The sequence below is a fragment of the Thalassophryne amazonica genome, chromosome 18, assembly GCF_902500255.1.
Source record: "Thalassophryne amazonica chromosome 18, fThaAma1.1, whole genome shotgun sequence".
In the NCBI taxonomy this organism is placed as follows: domain Eukaryota; kingdom Metazoa; phylum Chordata; class Actinopteri; order Batrachoidiformes; family Batrachoididae; genus Thalassophryne; species Thalassophryne amazonica.
The window spans coordinates 29,033,721-29,052,101 of NC_047120.1; the positions used below are offsets into that span (position 1 = coordinate 29,033,721).

At 39.2% G+C, this 18,381-nt stretch overlaps 1 protein-coding gene across 4 annotated transcripts in view; it reads right to left on the minus strand.

The window, feature by feature from the left end:
* The window catches only part of fam53b (family with sequence similarity 53 member B), a 47,993-nt gene extending 30,345 nt beyond the window's left edge, over window positions 1–17,648 (minus strand). For 3 of the 4 annotated variants that reach the window (XM_034193688.1, XM_034193687.1, XM_034193690.1), the window contains exon 1: window positions 17,522–17,648. The gene's annotated coding sequence lies outside the window, so the exon portion shown is untranslated. Of the gene's footprint in view, window positions 1–16,631; window positions 16,988–17,521 lie in introns of those variants that run through there. The other variant, XM_034193689.1, reaches the window with a different exon arrangement.
* Between the last annotated feature and the right edge of the window lie 733 nt (window positions 17,649–18,381).

An 18,381-nucleotide genomic window follows, 5' to 3' on the forward strand; every position in this document is an offset into this window, starting at 1 on the left:
GGAGGGAGCAAGCGAGCAGGAGAGAGAGGACTTTTTTTTTGCTCCAACACTTGCTTTGACAATGTAAACGTATGTTTCAAATGAAAATGAATTAAGAGACAGACAGAGGGAGAGAGAGGACTTCACTTTACTGTAACACTTGCTTTGACAATGTAAATATGTTTCCCATGTCAATAAAACTCCATTGAAATTGAGAAGGAGAGAGAGAGTGAATGCTGTCTTTTCTGTTTTAATTCTATAAGTATATAAATCAAAGTACTTAATTCTTTCACCAAAACATCAAATCTAGGCTTCCAACTTAAATGTACTTTCTGGCAAATTGCACCTGAACTTTTAGGTCTTCTATTAAAGAAAATCCTCCTCTAAATACTTCATCATGATGCTGTATAACTGGGAATACAAAATATCTTCATAAAACCAAGAATAATATAATAATATTAAAGAAAATATCGGAATAGTATCGGTATCCGCAGATATCCAAATTCAGGTATCAGGATCGGAAGTGAAAAATGTATCTATTACGTACAAAAAAACAAACAAAAAAAAATCAATTTCCCATCAGTATTGCTTAATTGTTAGAGTATAAATGTAGCATGTGGAGCTCCCCTTGTTTCCACATTATTGGTAACACTTGTGGAGACTTTTATAGATTTTTTTTTTTTTCCCAATTTGTGCAAAATAAATTATCAGAGAAACTCAACTGACATTTTTTTGAGTGCCGGTGGATTATCTAGGAGGTGCAGAACTTGCAGACAGTGAAAAATTAGCATATGGGGACTAAAAATGTAAAAATACCCTGAAACTGTGCATGTGGTAGACAAAGGACGTGTGCTGTGTAGCGGCAACAGTAGTCTCACACCATCAACCCTTGGACCACACATGACCCACAGAACAGATGATGGGATTTTTAATTTTTTTTTTTTGGCCTGTAGTAACTGTGTATATCTTATATTTCTGACATTTTTTTAAAAATTATTCTAGTCGTATTTCAAAACACATATTTGATTTTCCTAATAAGGCTGCAAAAATCAGGTGGAAGAGAAACTTATTCCACATGTAATAATTACAAAGCAGCATTTAGATCTGAACGGCTGCTTTTTAATTGAACGTGTTAGAAGAACACAGTTTTCAAAGCTCTGCAATTTTAATTGGACTCTCTGTGGTGTTATTAACAGTGTGAAGCTGGAAAGAGGCAACAATAAGCAGACCCACTGTGTGAAGGTGTCACGCTGAGTCAGACACATTAAATGATAAGTGGTGCCAAGCTGTATCAATTACTGCAGTTGAAAAAGAGAACTGCAGTGTCCTCTGAAAAGATAACAGAAAAGGTGACTCTCCCATTCAAATTATTATTATTATTTACATGGCTATCGTTTCAGAATGTGTGCAAATGATGAACAGTTGTTTGACACCTCAAGTCTGCTAAATCTTTCAGTTCATGATTTTCAAAGTAAAATCATGTAAAAGTCCTGAAACACCTAAAGAGTGACGTCATGTATCCATAACAACGCTCAAGCCAGTTCAACATCAACATTATATTTTCAAAATGGCCATTTTGCATTTTAAAACCAATGCAAGTTCAATGTGTGGACTTTTTCCCATCCTCACACACAGAAATGATGGATTAAACAAATAAGGTGAGCCATTTGTAATTAAGACATCAATCATCAATTTAGCCAGGCAAACACCACCACTATTCACAAAGCTTCCTTCATCGGGGTTACGCAATGGAAGGATGACACTTTAATGAGTGGCTGCTTTTATGACCTGGTGGATCTACTCACTTATTACAAATCATAAATATATATAAAGAAATATTTAAATCAATAACATATTGAAAAGTTATATCATGTGCCAAACCCAGGTTAAGGCCATTCACGGAGTTCTAGTCATTTCTGTCTCAGCATGGAGCTTTTCACATGAAACATTAAAGCAGAACACACAGACGTGAGCAGAGGACTCCAGCACCTTTCCATCTGGCCACTCTACCATAAAGGCCTGATTGATGGATTGCGCAGAGATGGTTGTCATTCTGGAAGGTTCTCCTCTCTCCAGAGAGGAATGCTGGAGCTCTGACAGGGTGACCATCGGGTTCTTGGTCACCTCCCTAACTAAGGCCATTCCCCCCTGATCGCTCAGAAGAGTCCTGGTGGATCCGAACTTCTTTCATTTACGGATGATGAAAATCACTGTGCTCACTGGGACTTTCAAAGCAGCAGAAATGTTTCTGTACCCTTCCCCAGATTTGTGCCTCGAGACAATCCTGTCTCAGAGGTCTACAGACAATTCCTTTGACTTCATGCTTGGTTTGTGCTTTGACCTGCACTGTCAACTGTGGGACCTTATATTTAGACAGGTGTATGTCTTTCCAAATCATGTCTAATCAACTGAATTTACCCCAGGTGGACTCTAATTAAGCTGTAGAAACATCTCAAGGATGATCAGTGGAAACAGGATGCACCTGAGCTCAATTTTGAGCTTCATGGCAAAGGCCATGAATATTTATGTATGTGACTTTTATATACATTTGCAAAAATCTAAAGAAATTTTGGAATAAGGCTGTAATATAACAAAATGTGAAAAGAGTGAAGTGCTGTGAATACTTTCCGGATACACTCTAAAGTTAGACTCCCACAGCTAAAGTGCAGAGCCATTAACAGGATCAGAGCTAATTAGACAAGTTTGGTCACACTGTCACATGGAGCTCAGCAGTTACTCAAAAGGACATTCATAAATTTTATTAATAAATTGTACCCTCTGAGGTCCAAGAGTATTTTCATGATTTTCCTTTTAAGGTACTTTCATATAGTGTACAGTTGTGGTCACATGTTTACATACCCTGGCAGAATTTTTTTTTTTTTTTTGGGGGGGGGGGGGGGGGGTGTTGGCCATTTTTCAGAGAATATGAACGATAACACAAAAAGTTTTTTTTCCCCACTCATAGTTAGTGGTTGGCTGAAGCTATTTATTGCCAAACAACTGTGTTTCCTCTTTTTAAATCATAATGACAACAGAAACTACCTAAATGACCCTGATCAAAGGTTTACATACTCCTGTTCTTAATACTGTGTATTGCCCCCTTTAACATCAATGACAGAATGAAGCTGATTATTTTGTAACAAGACAAATGTACAACCATTTTTGTCAAACAAAGAAAGAAATGTAAACTGAAAACAGAGCTGCTGTGCCATGGACTGCACGCCTAGAGCAAGTGTTCAGATTACACGTCAGCAGCTTTTTGTACATTACATAAGAATATTTGTCAAATAAAGAATAATATTAATAATAATAATAATGATAATAATAACAATAATAATAAACAACACAATTACAATAGGGTCCTCATAGGACTTTTTCCCACTCTGGCGATAATAAACAGTACTTACTAATACAGTTGGATGTGTATCTTCAAATAAAATAAATACATCCAAAAATATAATTCATTGGCCACTGAATTGCAATAAATAAATAAAAGTGTTTTCCAACCAATGAGAAGGCTTTTTGATTTCATGAGCTTTTCTTTCTGAGTTCAGTCACTGAGAATACACACATACACACTTCTGTTATGAGAACCACTGATCAGTTACCAAAGATATGATTTAATAAACACCCAAACCGAAGTTTGCTCGTTAGTCATTCAAAAATGGGGGGGGCTTCAATCATCCTGCTCCCATCTTTGGATAAAGAGGTTGTCACATAGATAGAATAAGTGCTGCCAACACAGTGACACCCAGAGCAGCAAAGTTCATGCTTCTTATCAGCTCTTGATTGATCTGGTGCATCAAAGTAACTGTTTTATCCATTCCATTTGCATGTAGTTTGGCTACCATTTGCTGAACACTGTGCACTTTGTGCAGTTATCAGAACGCGTTGCCCACCAGCACTCACCTTTACATCAGTGTCCGCAAAGAATGTAAACCAGGAGCCACAGGGGAAAACATGAGGCATTTTCCCCTGTGGTTTCTGGTTAGCACATGGCTAAATAAAGTAAAACCAGAATGAATAGAACGCGTGACCTGGGATGGTACCAAAACTATTCATTGCAATTTCATTGCAAATAAATTATGTCTAATTCACTGAATTAGACACAAAAACACTGTTCAGGAATGTTTCTAAACAAGTGTCAAAGCATTGTTCCATAGTCTGAATCAAAGAACAGGGTCAGTGAGAGAGTGAGAGACTGTTTCCGCATTTCGACATTTACTAACTCAGAGAAATTATTTTCTGACTGCTTAACAGCAGTTACAATTTGAAACTCCAATAACACGTTCACAAGTCCACACAACCCTGCGGAAAGGATTTTGTATGAATGTACTTGTTTTCTATCACCGTATCTCAACATATGTGTGGGCAAAGTTACATGAAGCTTGCAATTAGCTTGTTTGTGAGTGTCTTTCATTTCCACAGCATAAGTCAGGAGGTCACCAAGGCCACCGCTTCTACTTTGTACTCGTCATTTTTAACCTCTATCATTTCTCTCGATGTAACTGGCAAAATATTCCTTATGACTCATCCTGTGTGCCAATTTGAATCCAAAGAAATGAGACCTAAGCAATCAGCTTATTACTTGCCTCATATTCAGCAACACCTTGTCCACAGCTGTTTTCAGCTGTAACTGCTCAGAGCAATATCACTGGTCAGCGGTGTGTATATATGAATTAGAATTGACAAAACTGTTGTTTACATTTCCAAAAGTGCTGTAAGTTTCCTCCAAGTGGCAGGAAGGTTGAGGAAGTCCTCACCAGTTCCAAACAGGGTGGCACCCAGATCTGAAGGCTGCGCACACACACACACACACACACACACACCCTCTGTGATGTGACCCACAGGTTTTTTTGTAGAGCAATTTTGAAGCTCAAACCCAAATGGAGTGCTTACAAATGTTGCCATCTTGGCAGTGGATGACTCTGCGTCACATCCAGTCAAACCATAAATGGGCAAAAACATGGAGCAAGACCAGCTAGACCTGGGCAGAAAATGAATTCAAATAGCTTAAGTGGATGAGTTATTTAAAACTGAATAAATAAATAACCCCTGTACAGTTTGCCATAAACGGTGAGGCTAGCTACAGAAAACAAAAACGGTTTTGTACAAGACTGTAACCATTTATTTCTGCTGTAAAGTTGGAGATTTTAACATGGGGGTCTACGAGTAATGATAAACCTTTGGACCCAGTCTCATGTGTCTATTTAAGGAACTGCAAAATTTGGCAGTTCTGTGTTGGCTTTATTTTCAGCACTGGAGGTTGGGGTTTGATTGGGGTCCAAACATGAAAGAGGAGCATAGATCAAATAATTTAACAATGAGCTGTAATTTACACAAGCCAACATGAATGCCTAAATGTTAGAGTGTTTCAAGTAGGGTTGTACAGCTACAACTGCTAACTTTTTGGTGCAGACATGGAAGCAGTAACCTTAAAATGCAGGTGTTACCTTGACAAAAATAAACCATCTCTTTCATGGCAAAGGTCCCCCCCCCCCCCCCCCCCCCCACACACACACACCAACCTCTGCTCAAGCATGTCAGAACTTTTACAGAAACAGCAGCAACAAGTTTTCCCCATCCAGTGGGTGAGAGTCAAACCCAGAAAACAACATACAAAGATAAGGTTTCTGCTCCACCTGTGATCAAAGCTGTAACACCGTATTATGTATGAATCTCATAATCAGTCAGGTGTGCACCTTCACCAGCAACATGACTATATAAAGACTTCAGCCATGGTAAAAGTTTATAGACACCCTAGTCTACATTAGGAAAACTATAGCTAGGTGCATGAGCACTTACGGAAAAGTTTGTTTTGAATTGCAGTCAAACTGGAGGCAAACTAGCAGCAATGAATTTGTTCCCAATTTGATATGTGTGAAGACAGTTAAAGATAGCCCGTACTCCCTGCAATAATGATCTCTAATATTGTGCATCGCCAGCTGTCCAAGTGTTATAAAAAGGATTAGTATTGGCTCTAACTGTTGGTCAGACACAAAGCTGCCAAATCCTTATGTAATGTTGACCTAACCTGTCAGATTAGTCTATGCAATGTATAGCAAAGCTGCTCTAATTGGGGGTGACCACAGTTTAGATCCACGCTGATAGCTCTGGCCTCAATGTGGTCTGACATTTTCTTTAGAAGTGTGTCATTTCCAATATGGTAACTGTTATTTTTGCAAAGAAAATGGAGCAGTGCCTGTTCGGGGTTTTCAAAAAGGAGCCGTCTGCCAAGCGGACCTCCGCTTAATGCGTGACCTAATCTACTCTGCGGCTTCCTCTCGCGCCCTATCTAGCATTCATTTAGGGCTGCGTGATAGCTCACTTCTTCAAAACACACCAGACTAGCGATGGCTGACAGGGCTGTGGTGACCACAAAGGAAGTGTCGAGCTCCATCAGCATGTCCAAGACGCCATTATTGTTGTTTGAGGGCAGCTGCTGTCACTGCCAGCTCTGGTGCAGCCAGTCAGCAGCCAGTCAGCAGCCTGCCAGCGTATAATGGTAGGATGACAGACGTCCTGCACTGTTCTACTCTTGTTTGAGATTAGACATCTCACTTGTCATGGTGGTTGCCGCCCCAACCAGATAAAGAGCTATCGGCGCCAAGACATTTGGGCACCCACTGATTACAGGCGGTGGCCTCATCTTCATTTTGTGCACCCTTTTGGGCACTGTGACCCAACAGACTGCACTCAAACACCTCAAGAACTCACCATTTACTCTGGTGGTTGGAGAGTTCAACCAGGAAAAAATGGTTAATTAGCTACTTTTGGTGTCCTTTGAAGCGTATTTCTTCATAGAACAACATATCCAAAATCCCATAAAATCCACCTTGGGGAAAATGTTTTAAAAGCAAATGGATTTTTGGTATATTTTTCATTTTGTGAGCTTGAATATGAACAATACCATTTTCCCAAGACAGCCAAACCAAGTCCAAATTTCCAAAACATACACATATTTGAATAAAATTATTTGATATGTTTTAATGGAAAAAAGTATATATACCTCCAGGTGTAACATACACCTTTTTGTGTGATATTGTTGGTACTAAAGGCCATTGCATGTGTGCTAAAGCAATCGTATCTTCCCATCCATTTTATATGGTTGTACCTTTGCATCCAAATCTCCAATGTGACATGCTTAGAGATCCTTCAAAAATGATGTCAGCAAAAAAAGAACAAAAACAAAACAGGGAATATCATTGTCGCTATGAAAATGGCAATTTATGTGACATTTTACCAAAACTCAGTGGGTTTCACATACATGTAAACATACCTTACATTAAATGACAATGACTAAACGTGTTTCATTGTGTTCCTGACCCTTAGCTCTGTCTCACTAATTTTTCTACATGTCACCTTACAGACAAGATGCTTGATTGGTGAAAATTAAAACAATGGATTTGTAATCAAAAATAGCCCAAATGGAACAATGATTAGGCCTATGCTGTTAACTGATCAAAGTCTAAATATAACAGCATGAATTGTAACTAATAAATAACTGAAATAAAATTACCATGAACAACAACAAAAATAGTTTTCATAACTAAAAAGATTACAGTTGTTTACATTGTTTTACTGATTTATTTACTGATTCACGTCTTCTTTATCTGCATCAAGAGGAATCTCTTCTGCATTATGGCAACTCTCCCCCCGGCAGTCTGCACATGCTGCTACACATTTAAGTCCATTTTTGTGACAGGAACAAATGTTACTCCCACTAGGATTTTTGGATGAAAGTTTGTACTGACATCTTATGAACTTCAGAAGGGATTCTGGGGCTGCATCGAGATCTGTCATAACTGGGGAGAGCACTGTGCCATCAAACTTCCATCCCCTTTGCTTGGGATCAAGGTCTGTACATGTTATCTGAGAGCTTCTTCCAAAGCATTACTTGTAAGTGAACCCTCAAGCTATGGAAATGTGCTGCTCTCTGTGTAGGTGGAGGCTTTTGGGGATCAAGTAATGTTTTAGCTGATGATACAATTTCCATGTACTTAATGTATCGCAAAATGTTTAAAGAGTGTTTTTCCTTGTCATGCAGCAAACTGTCTAATAATTGGGAACCATCTTTACCAGTCTCCTCTGGTGTTACACTGGCATCATTCATTACAGCTGATATCTGTTGTATTTCTTTACATTCTGCTACCTAGCATAGTATTTATGGATGTTTAGAAGTGCTATAAGTATATAACTGCATGTAATTAGTCTATAGTCTGTTTCAAACTTAGTTCAGATGCACATTTTGCTTAATATTTCGGTAAATAATTTTTGGATTTATTTGAAATTTCCAACATGTAAAGGTTTCACCAAAAGCATTTTTGTGTGTCAAATTTTTAGCTCAATGCTTCTGTATTTGCCTGAAAAAATTATGTTATAAAACTGCTATTTTGGTCACATTTATGTGTTATTTCCTCAATGAAACATGAGATTTTAGTGAACAAAAACTACACAGAACTTAAGAATACGAGGTCTGTTAGAAAAGTATCCGAACTTTTTATTTTTTTCAAAAACTATATGGATTTGAATCATGTGCGCTTGCATCAGCCAAGCTTGAACCTTCGTGCGCATGCGTGAGTTTTTTCATGCCTGTTGGTTGCGTCATTCGCCTGTGGGCACGCTTTGAGTGAGTACTGGTCCACCCCCCTTGTCGGATTTTCATTGTGAGGGAAATGGCTGAGCGATTGGAGCAGCGCTGAATCAAATTTTTCCAGAAACTGTGAGAGACAGCTAGGTGGAAACCATTCAGAAGATTCAGACGCCTTTCGGTGAGGATACTCTGGGCGTCACACAGATTAAGGAGCATTACAACTAGATTAAAGATGGCCACAGCGGTGGAGGGTGTGCCGCGCTCCGAGCGGCCATCGACAGGCTGAAATGACCAGATCATTTCCAAAGTGAACGCTGTGTTGATCCGGGACGTCGTCTGACTACCAGAGAAACTGCAGAAGAGGTGGACATCAGCACTTTTGCAGCACATTCCACTGTTACAGGAGATTTTGTAATGAAAGACGTGCGGAGGAATTCGCGCGTCGGGACAGAGCCGCAATGGCGCACAACAAAAAGCACGTCCGTGTTGGAAGTCTCACAGGACAAGTTGTGACATGCCCAGTTGTTACACAGTTTCTCGGATACTCACTCGACTGAAAAGCCACCGAAAGCCGTCTGAATCTTCCGAATGGTTTCCAACACGGACGTGCTTTTTGTTGTGCGCCATTGCGGCTCAGCACGTCTTTCTACCTGGCTGTCTCTCACAGTTTCTGGAAAAATCTGATTCAGCGCTGCTTCAATCGCTCAGCCATTTCCCTGACAATGAAAATCCGACGAGCGGGGTGGACCAGTGCTCAAAGCGTGCTCACAGGCGAATGACGCAACCGACAGGCATGAAAAAACTCACACATGCGCACGAAGGTTCAAGCTTAGCTGATGCAAGCGCACGATTCAAATCCATAGTTTTTTAAAAAAATAAAAAGGTTGGATAGTTTTCTAACAGACCTCGTACATCTTCCTCTTTCATTTAACACCAAATATATGACATCTGTGAATAATGAGTGCTGCTGCATTGGGTTGAAATGTGCATGGTCTTCAATCCAAATCTGCTGTGGCCACTACCTTTTGAAAATGTTTTCCATCTCGTTGCTATGGCAAGACTATAGCAGCGCAATGGTTGCTATGAAAATAAGCAAGACATTTACACGAGTATTCAAATCCTAACTCAAAACTCAACAATAGATTAACTTTTATGTTGAATTTGAAAAGCAAAAAACTCATTTTAATTTAACTCATGTTAAATTTTATTTTCATGTTGACACCACCCTAAACCTGTCTTTTTCTTTGCTTTTATGGGACATTAATGCTGGAAACTCTAAATATTCTTGTACCAAGTACATGGAGATAGAAAACTATTATCTAGGCAAAACAAAAAAGTGCTAATTTTTTACAAATCCATGCTCTATCCACAAAACCGTCTGAAGTGCTGAGGAAATTTGGAGAGGAAATTATTGCAGTGTACGTCCAACTTCAAACATGCATAAAAATTTTCATTCTATGATACATTACCTCTCAAATTACATGAAAATTCTTTAATTAACAATTTTTTTCTGGGTCTGACCTAAATTTGGCATACAATGACCAGACTAATTCTGGTGAACAGAACTCCTATCCAACTTTGTTCATAGCAGCTGTAGGTGTGTTCTCCTCACAACAATCACAGGGTTGTAACTGTGTCAGTCATCCAAGCCCCTACCAAGCAACTGAAATGGCCTCGAGGTGAAAATCAACTTGAGGGCTTACAGTGCTCTGTCACCAGTAATGCATATGACTAGAATGCTACGTAAATAGTCTAAGAACTATCTTAGACATGTATGCATATCATTTAGGAGAGGATAACTCAGCTGTTCTAGAATAATATGACCCCAATGAACAACTTTGGATATGTGCCAAAATCTTTATCTAGGACAAACAGCTCAAAAATAACCATGCCCTGGGGTGGACAATATAAAAGATTTAAGCTGGTATTGGATTGGAAAAGTATCAGTATCGGCAGATATCCAATTTCAGGTATCGGGTTTGGATCAGAATTGAAACACTGTGGATCGGTGCATCCCTAGAAACAAGTTTTGTTTTGTATTTTTCACTTTAAGTCAATATTCCATTGATAACAGTACTGAAAATTAAATTACATTACGTTCGTTTTCTTTTGATGTACGGTAATAAAGTGGCCCACTTATTTTATCCATTTTGTCTTAAAATATCAAAAGAAATTTTACACTTTTCTATGACCCACCCAAACACGTATTGCTCATTCTGAACATTTTGAATACCTTAGAAAATTTATAGCTGCTGCAGTTTAGAAAATACAGCTGTATTTCAAGTAACACTAAGTTACAAAAAAAGAATGTGGTCATTTTCAGGCTGTTCGTCCCGGACAGAGATTTTGGCACATATTCCAAGTTGTTCATTATGGTCATATTAGTCTAGAACAGTTGAATTATCTGCTCCTAAATGATGTGCATACATGTCTCTGCTAGGTCCTCTACTACGTTTGGTTATCTTAAACTTCTCACGATGACTCCCAAGGAGGAATTATAGAAAGATAATCGGCAAGGCAAGGTACTGTCTTCGCTGGCCTGTTGCTTTGAGTTGCAAGGTTGGTGTTGGATCCATAGTTGGATGTATGTACACAAGCATAGTTTCTCATTCTAACAGCTGATGTGTTGCCAGAGTACATCGTAAAACGTAAGGCATGCAAAAACCTGAAGACCGGTTCACTGACTGAAGAAGAAAAAAAATGCCCATTTCACCCCTTGTAGTAAGCACTCACAATTCACTCACAAAACAGCACAATTTCCACTCTGAAACTACAAACTTGAATCCAAAAAACCTTCTTTGTGAGGGTCACCATTAATTAGTGATTGCAAAGGGCAGGTGCTACGGCTCAGTGACTAAAGGGAAATTTATGAAGCATGTTACAGGGGGTAGTCTGGTCCACAGCTGTCTGCACGCTCGCAGAAATTAAGGTATGACAAACAGGAGGCGCGCTCTACATTTAAAGCAATGAGTGTGTAGTCAAATGAGCACGGCTGGGAGGCCTGAATAGTAGTTATCAGGCTCAGTGTAGGGCCTGGGGTAAAGCCAAGGTCTCACAAGCATGCAGCTGTCCATTTACCATAAACACAAAGGCTCAGCATGGCCAAGCATGGCAGCCAAGGACGCCTACATTTTCAAGAAAGCCCGCTGTTTAATTATCTCACACATAATCACTTGCACTGTATACGTTTGTTCAGAAGAAGAGCTTTGCACAACCATGTAATCACAGCTGTCAAGAAGGTTGTCCTGGCTGGAGAAAAATGTTGTCCACTTGAATGCTAAATCTAGCAAAGTCTATTAATTACAAAGGATTGAAGATACAGCTTTCTGCTTCAACAGCAGAATAATCTTGCATGTTAATAAACCTAAACAGGCATCACTGTTCGTCCAAATTAAGAATTGGAAAGAGGACTCTTGATATTTCATGCAAGACTTCAATCCTCCCCCCAACAATGTATTTACACCAGCCAGGAAAAAGGAAAGAGATGGGAAGGAGATTTATTTTAATTAGGGCTTGAGCAATGTTATAAATGCGGAATTGCAATATGTCAAGATCTCTAAAAATAATCTAAATATGTTCAACAATATGAGCAAACAAAGAGGCAACCATCTGCAAACTTTGGACAGCCTCTTTTGTGGTCAAACTGAGACTGCTCAACTGTTTTTCACATGCTTGCGAACCCACCAGGTGGATACCTCTCAGTTTCAGGACAAACGACTCTGAAAATGGAGTTTGCCCAAGGAAGCAGGACAAAAAGTTCCTCAAACCCCTCTTCCAAAATCCCTCATGAAAGGGAAACGAGCTTGGCAAACTCGTCAGGGGCCCTCACAGAATGTTACATGCAGGCATCGAGAGGAAACACAATTTTGATCTTGAGAGAAAGCCCACAAACGACAAGATAAAATGCGTACTGTGTAGAAATGACATTTGCACAACCACAATCATTTCCTCTGCACAGACTCACAATATTTGTACGGGTTCAAGCCAATTTGTTCAATTTATGTATACAGCACCAAATAACAGATATCACCTCAAGGCGCTTCACAAGTGTGAGGTCAAACCTTACCCCTGAGGGGATTTTTTTTTAAAGGAAGAAACCTCAAGCAGACCAAACTCAGTGAGGTGACCATCTGCATTGATCATATTAACAATAACAAATGAAAAAGAAATGTCACACTTTCAAAGACAGGGATATTGCAGATTAGCAACCATAAACACACAAAGTCCAGTGATGGCAACGAGTGATTGGCCACAAATGCAAAAGTCCAAATGGTGATAAGCAAAGTCTTAACATAACTGGTGGATCAGTGATCAAAGCAAGTTCAATCATAGGAGGATTGCTCTCCAGATTTCATCCACAAGAGGCTTCCAAAAGTCCTCTTTCTGTAAAGGACTCTGAACTTCCACAGTTCCTCATAGATCAAACATGCCTCCTTCCTGGAAGGATCTCGGAATTAGGAATTTTCAAATTAGGAACTTTGGTTCTTATAATGGTGACCGGCAAATAACTAAATTTATGATCCACAGCCTTCTCTTAATATGCCCTCAATATGCCCTCTGCTGTGAAAGATATGAAGACTACAAGATCCCTACTAGTTTGTCATTGGCAATATGGCCAGTGGATAATCATGTAATTTGCATGTAATCAATCACAAGATCTCAGAAGTTATTGAGGTGGATCACCCAATCATGTTGCTCTGGGGACCCCTATAGAGCTCAGCCTTCTACACTAGACCATCAGCCTCAATCAGAAAGTTACTGAGAAGACTGAATCTAACTTAGCACTTACACTGCAGAATCAGTTCAGCTGTATGCCAGTCAGGCCTGCACTTCATACCTGAGGGGACGCTCAGCTAGATAGAGATAAGACAACAACATTCCACTGCAACGGCACAAACTGTAACACGAAAGACGGCCAAACTATTGGCATGGTGTGGTAACACGTGTGAATGTGCCACAACTACCTTCTCATGTGCGAGTCGGGTGGAGCTCAAAACGACAATTCAAAGGAAAATCTTTTTTGTTCAAGGAGATACGCAGTGTTGATAAAATGTTTCATTTAGTGATACTGTTTCTGCTTATTGTGGACTGTCAAATATACTTTCTGCAATTTCCTAGAAGAGGCTTGAAAATACTGTTAAACTACAACTCATGGTTGGTTTTATTACCAATTATTCTTTAGATTATAGTTTAGATAAATCAATTAAATAAAACTCAGCAAACAGAGGTACATGTTTAGTAGTTCCCCAAAGCCTAAACATCACACTCTCAAATGTCATTTTCTGTGAAATTTCAGTGAAGTTACTGTCAGTGAAACAGTGAAAAACAAACAAACAAACAAAGAAACATACTCAATTTACAATGATGTAAAAACTAGAGAAAAGGAACCAGTGTTTCCTCTAGGATTTTTATTAGCAGCAGGAGCGAGCCAGTCCGCACTCTCCAACCATTACACTGAAATCAAGTGACATTTCACTGCAACACAAACAAATATATTTATTAAACTTCTATTTCCACACAATGCATCTTCAACCAATGCCTTAAACATATTTGTCTTAGTGGCAAACCTTGCAACTTGATGAGTGCATTTCTATGAAATATATTTTTATGATTTATTATTACTACTATTGTATAGGGCTCTATATCGTTTCTCAAAACTCTGCACGATACACAGACTGTCCGATACTCAATACTTATCATGATAGATACATTTATGATAGGGATGCAAATCGTACAACTCACGATTCAATTCAATTCCGATTTGATTCAGAATCGATTTTCGATTCAAAGAGCTCTGAGAAATAGTTATATTACTTAAAAAATGTTTATGTTTAAGAAAATGCAGCTTTACAAGGTTAATCAAGTGATTCTAAAGATGTAAATTTACTTATCTGCTTTGCTCATTCAGAGATGGCTGGCAGTTTAGCGAAGCGCTGGTCAATAGTCGGCAGATACCGCTGCTCCCCTCTTTTAGCTCCGGGTGATGGCGTACCATGTGGGCTTGCGGATTTGAAGTGTTTTTGAAGTACCTGACTTTCATTTTGCAGATTTTGCGCACTGCATAAGTCATGTCAAGCTCCTTCTTATGCAGCAAATAATAAAATCCAAAATGCGCCCCAACATTTGCCTTCAGCAAAGAAGGCGCTGGCTGAATTAGCTCTTCGTCCGCCATGCTAAGCTAATGTTTGAAGCACGCCAGACCCTCCCCTCGCAGGGACGCTGTAGTATGGAGGCCGTTGCCTGACAAATGGTACACGCAGCGAGTAAGCAAGAAAATGTTTAAAAAATGCTTTTTAAAAATCGATTCTTGGACATTTTGGATCGATTCAGAATCTTAATAAATAAGAATCGTGATTCGGACGTGAATCGATTTTTTCTAATTTATGTGCTCAATACTGCTTATATAAATTTTACTGAGTGACTGTGCAAGAAGGAAAAGAGTGAGGAAAGCCACCAAGACACCCATACAACCCAGAAGAAGTTATAGGCTTACATGGCTGTGATTGGAGAAATTATGCACAGTGCAAGCTTTGCATTTTGTATCACCAGTTATCCATCTTCATGATGAAGTGGTATAGAGGAGGATTTTCTTAAAAAGAAGACCTGAAAGTTTAGCTACAAATTGCCAGAAAGTACATCTTGAGATGCAAGCCTGGATTTGATCTGTTTTGGCTAAAGAAAATCCTTCTCTGCTCTACTCGACTATGAAGCTAAGAGTAGTGATGCAAAATGCAAAGCTTGCACTGTGCACAATTTCTCCAATCACAGCCAGATAAGCCCATAACTTCTCCTGGGTTGTCTGGTTGTCTTGGTGGCTTTCCTCACTCTTCTCCTTCTTGCACAGTCACTCAGTTTTTGAGAACTGTCTACTCCATACAGATTAACATAAAGTGCCATACTGTTTGTATTTCTTTGCAATTAATGTAAATAAAGACCAAGACATATTCAGTGGCAGCTTTACCATCAGAGAGCCTCGTCCAAAACTACCACAAAAGACTCCAAGCTGTTGCTGATGTTAAAGGGAGCAACACACAGTATTAAGAACAGGGGTATGCAAACTTTGGATCAGAGTCATTTGGGTAGTTCTCTTGTCACTTTGATTTAAAAAGAGGAAACACAGTTGTTTGACAATAAATGGCTTTACCCAACCACTAACCATGAGTGAAAAAAAGTTTTTGTGATGTCATTCATATTCTCTTAAAAAGGGCAAAAAAAAAAGCAAAGATTCTGCCAGGGTATGTAAACTTTTGAGCACAACTGTATGCATTGTATTAGTATTTTCTTTTGCACAGTTTCATCTTTGTCTTTACCCTATGCAAAAAAAAAAAAAAAAAAAAAAAAAAAAAAAAAAATTGGCATCATGTTTGTTTGACAAGATTATTAACCCGAAGAGCTTTAATCATTTTCATATTTATGGCTTCCCTAAACCTAACTGACATGTTTTAACGCTAGAACCCCAAAGAGACCAAGTTATGTCATTACTTAGACACTGCTTCTTTTTTTTCTTTAAACATAATGCTTCATATCCCACTTTAGTTATGCAGAAAAGTCAAATTTAGTAAACATATTTGGCTAATCATTTCCACTTAGCTCAGAATTGAAGCAAAACCTAGGCTCACAGTAAAACTGAATAAACATTTTAGTTGTTAAAAAAATATTTGCAGTAGTATGTGAATAAATGTGTTCTTAAATAGACCTTTACACTAATGCTGTTGTGTGTGTGTGTGTGGGGGGCGGGGGGTGTCACTGCACCCTCTGTGAGCAGGAAGAATGGAGAACTTGTGTATTTATGTGCAACATGCAACCTGACTGACAGGTAAGGTTTTATCTATTTTATCTCGTGCAATCCTCAGAAAGAGACCGAGTAGTTATTCATTTTCTATACGCGCTTGCTCCAACTAAGTGTCATGAGGGTGGGGTGGGGGAACTAGAACCTATACCAGCAGTCCTACAGCATGAGGCAGCATACAGCGTCTGTCGCAGGTACACAAGTAAACAAACAAACACATTCACACCCACACCCGCCTACAGTCAAGTTAAAGTTTCCAATCCACCTAACCTGTTAGCTACACAGTACAGGTCCAGAGCAGTGATGACTGACCTTCAGCAGTATGCCCATGCTCTGGTTTACCTACACCTCTCAGTTCTAGTGTGCATGCAGACTAAAGTTAAGACAGACCTAATGGTATCAGCAGCCAATACCAGCACATCAACAGCTCGGTCAGTCAATGCTGGAACAATAGCCTTTTGTAATCCATCTAGCAAGGATAAGTATATCCAAAACAGCCTGTATGCAGTGGAGGTCTGGACCTGCACTGCAGTGCACAAATGGAATTGGGTCCAGACCTCTGCCAACAGCCTAAAGATATTATCCACCAAACACACACAAAAATACTGATAATTAAAGTTATTTATAAAGCAAAGACAGCAACAATTTGTTAGTATCAGCATCCAAAATGTCTAGATCTGCTTCTTTTGTCTGTTGGTTGGACTCTGTTTCACATCAATACAAGTAATGTTTGACTGAGTTTTGGATAGTTGATTGGACAAAACAGAAATGTGAAGGCGCCATCTTGGGCTCTGGGAAACATTGTTTCTCACTTTCTCACATTTTTCATCAATTAAACAATAAGTAAATACTACCAGTACTATATGGACATGAGCATGCTTCACATTCAGTTACTTCTCTATTAAAGTTCGCACATAACACTGCCTCTCAGTAAATCAGTGGAAATGGTTAATACAGACTTTAATGGGGTAAAAACGCAGAAAAACACAGAAATATAAAACAGAGGGTGGAAAAAAGTTGCCAACTCGTCGAAGAAACTTTTCTCTGTTGACTTCTAATTAGCTTCTAGCAACTTTGTATCAGTAGGGGAGCATCATGACACACTTTTGACAACTAGTAGCTAAGAGTGCAAAATAACAAACAAGAAAAGTTCCACTCACAAACATCACGGAGAACGCCTCGACACCGCCAGGGGGTTAATTTCGCTTTGTCATGATTTTAACTCTGGACTTGTAGTAGAAGAGAAACACAAACAGTCCAGTTCACGTCCTGAACAGAACTACATCACTTCTGCGCTGCGCACTCTGCACGAGCGAGTCTGTGACGTCACACCCCGGACCTACCACTCATGACAGGCGAGAGGGGTGACTTACCACTTATTTCCCATTAATGTTTCCACTTTAATTCGCTTTTGTTTTGTGTGGCTTTCACTATAACTCCATATTAAATAATGCCGCTGTTGCTTGTGGAAGAAATTAAAATGTGATTCTCTCTTGAGAGATTTCCTAACGCGGGATTCCCCTCCAGCGCCAACTTGTGGTCTGATCTTGCCTACAGTGATGAAAAGTAATCACAGTTATAAGCTGTGTGCACACACTGCACGTAGAGGAGGCACTTTCACAATAAACAAGGTGTAACATGATAACTCACCAACTATGTGTGATTTAGAGGAAAGTGGACAGAGAGAGGCATAATAATATAAGGGTTAATCCTACATAAATATTTTAATTACAACCAGATGTTCGTCATAAATGTCTTGCACTGATGAAATGCAATGCAAAAAATTATTATTGAGCTGTTTGGCTTCACAGTCCTTTTGTTGTCTTGTTTTTTGCTTTTATTTGTTTCTTTTTGCATGTCACCTGCATGCACGTGTAACATTGTTGCTATGGTAACCTGATAACTTCCATCCAGCAGCCTACCCCAGACTTTAGTCTGGTGGTTGGTTACTATTTTGAGTGTTTCAAAACAGTGTATGGTTTTATGATGCATTTGGTTCAAATGTCATATGAAGCTTTCA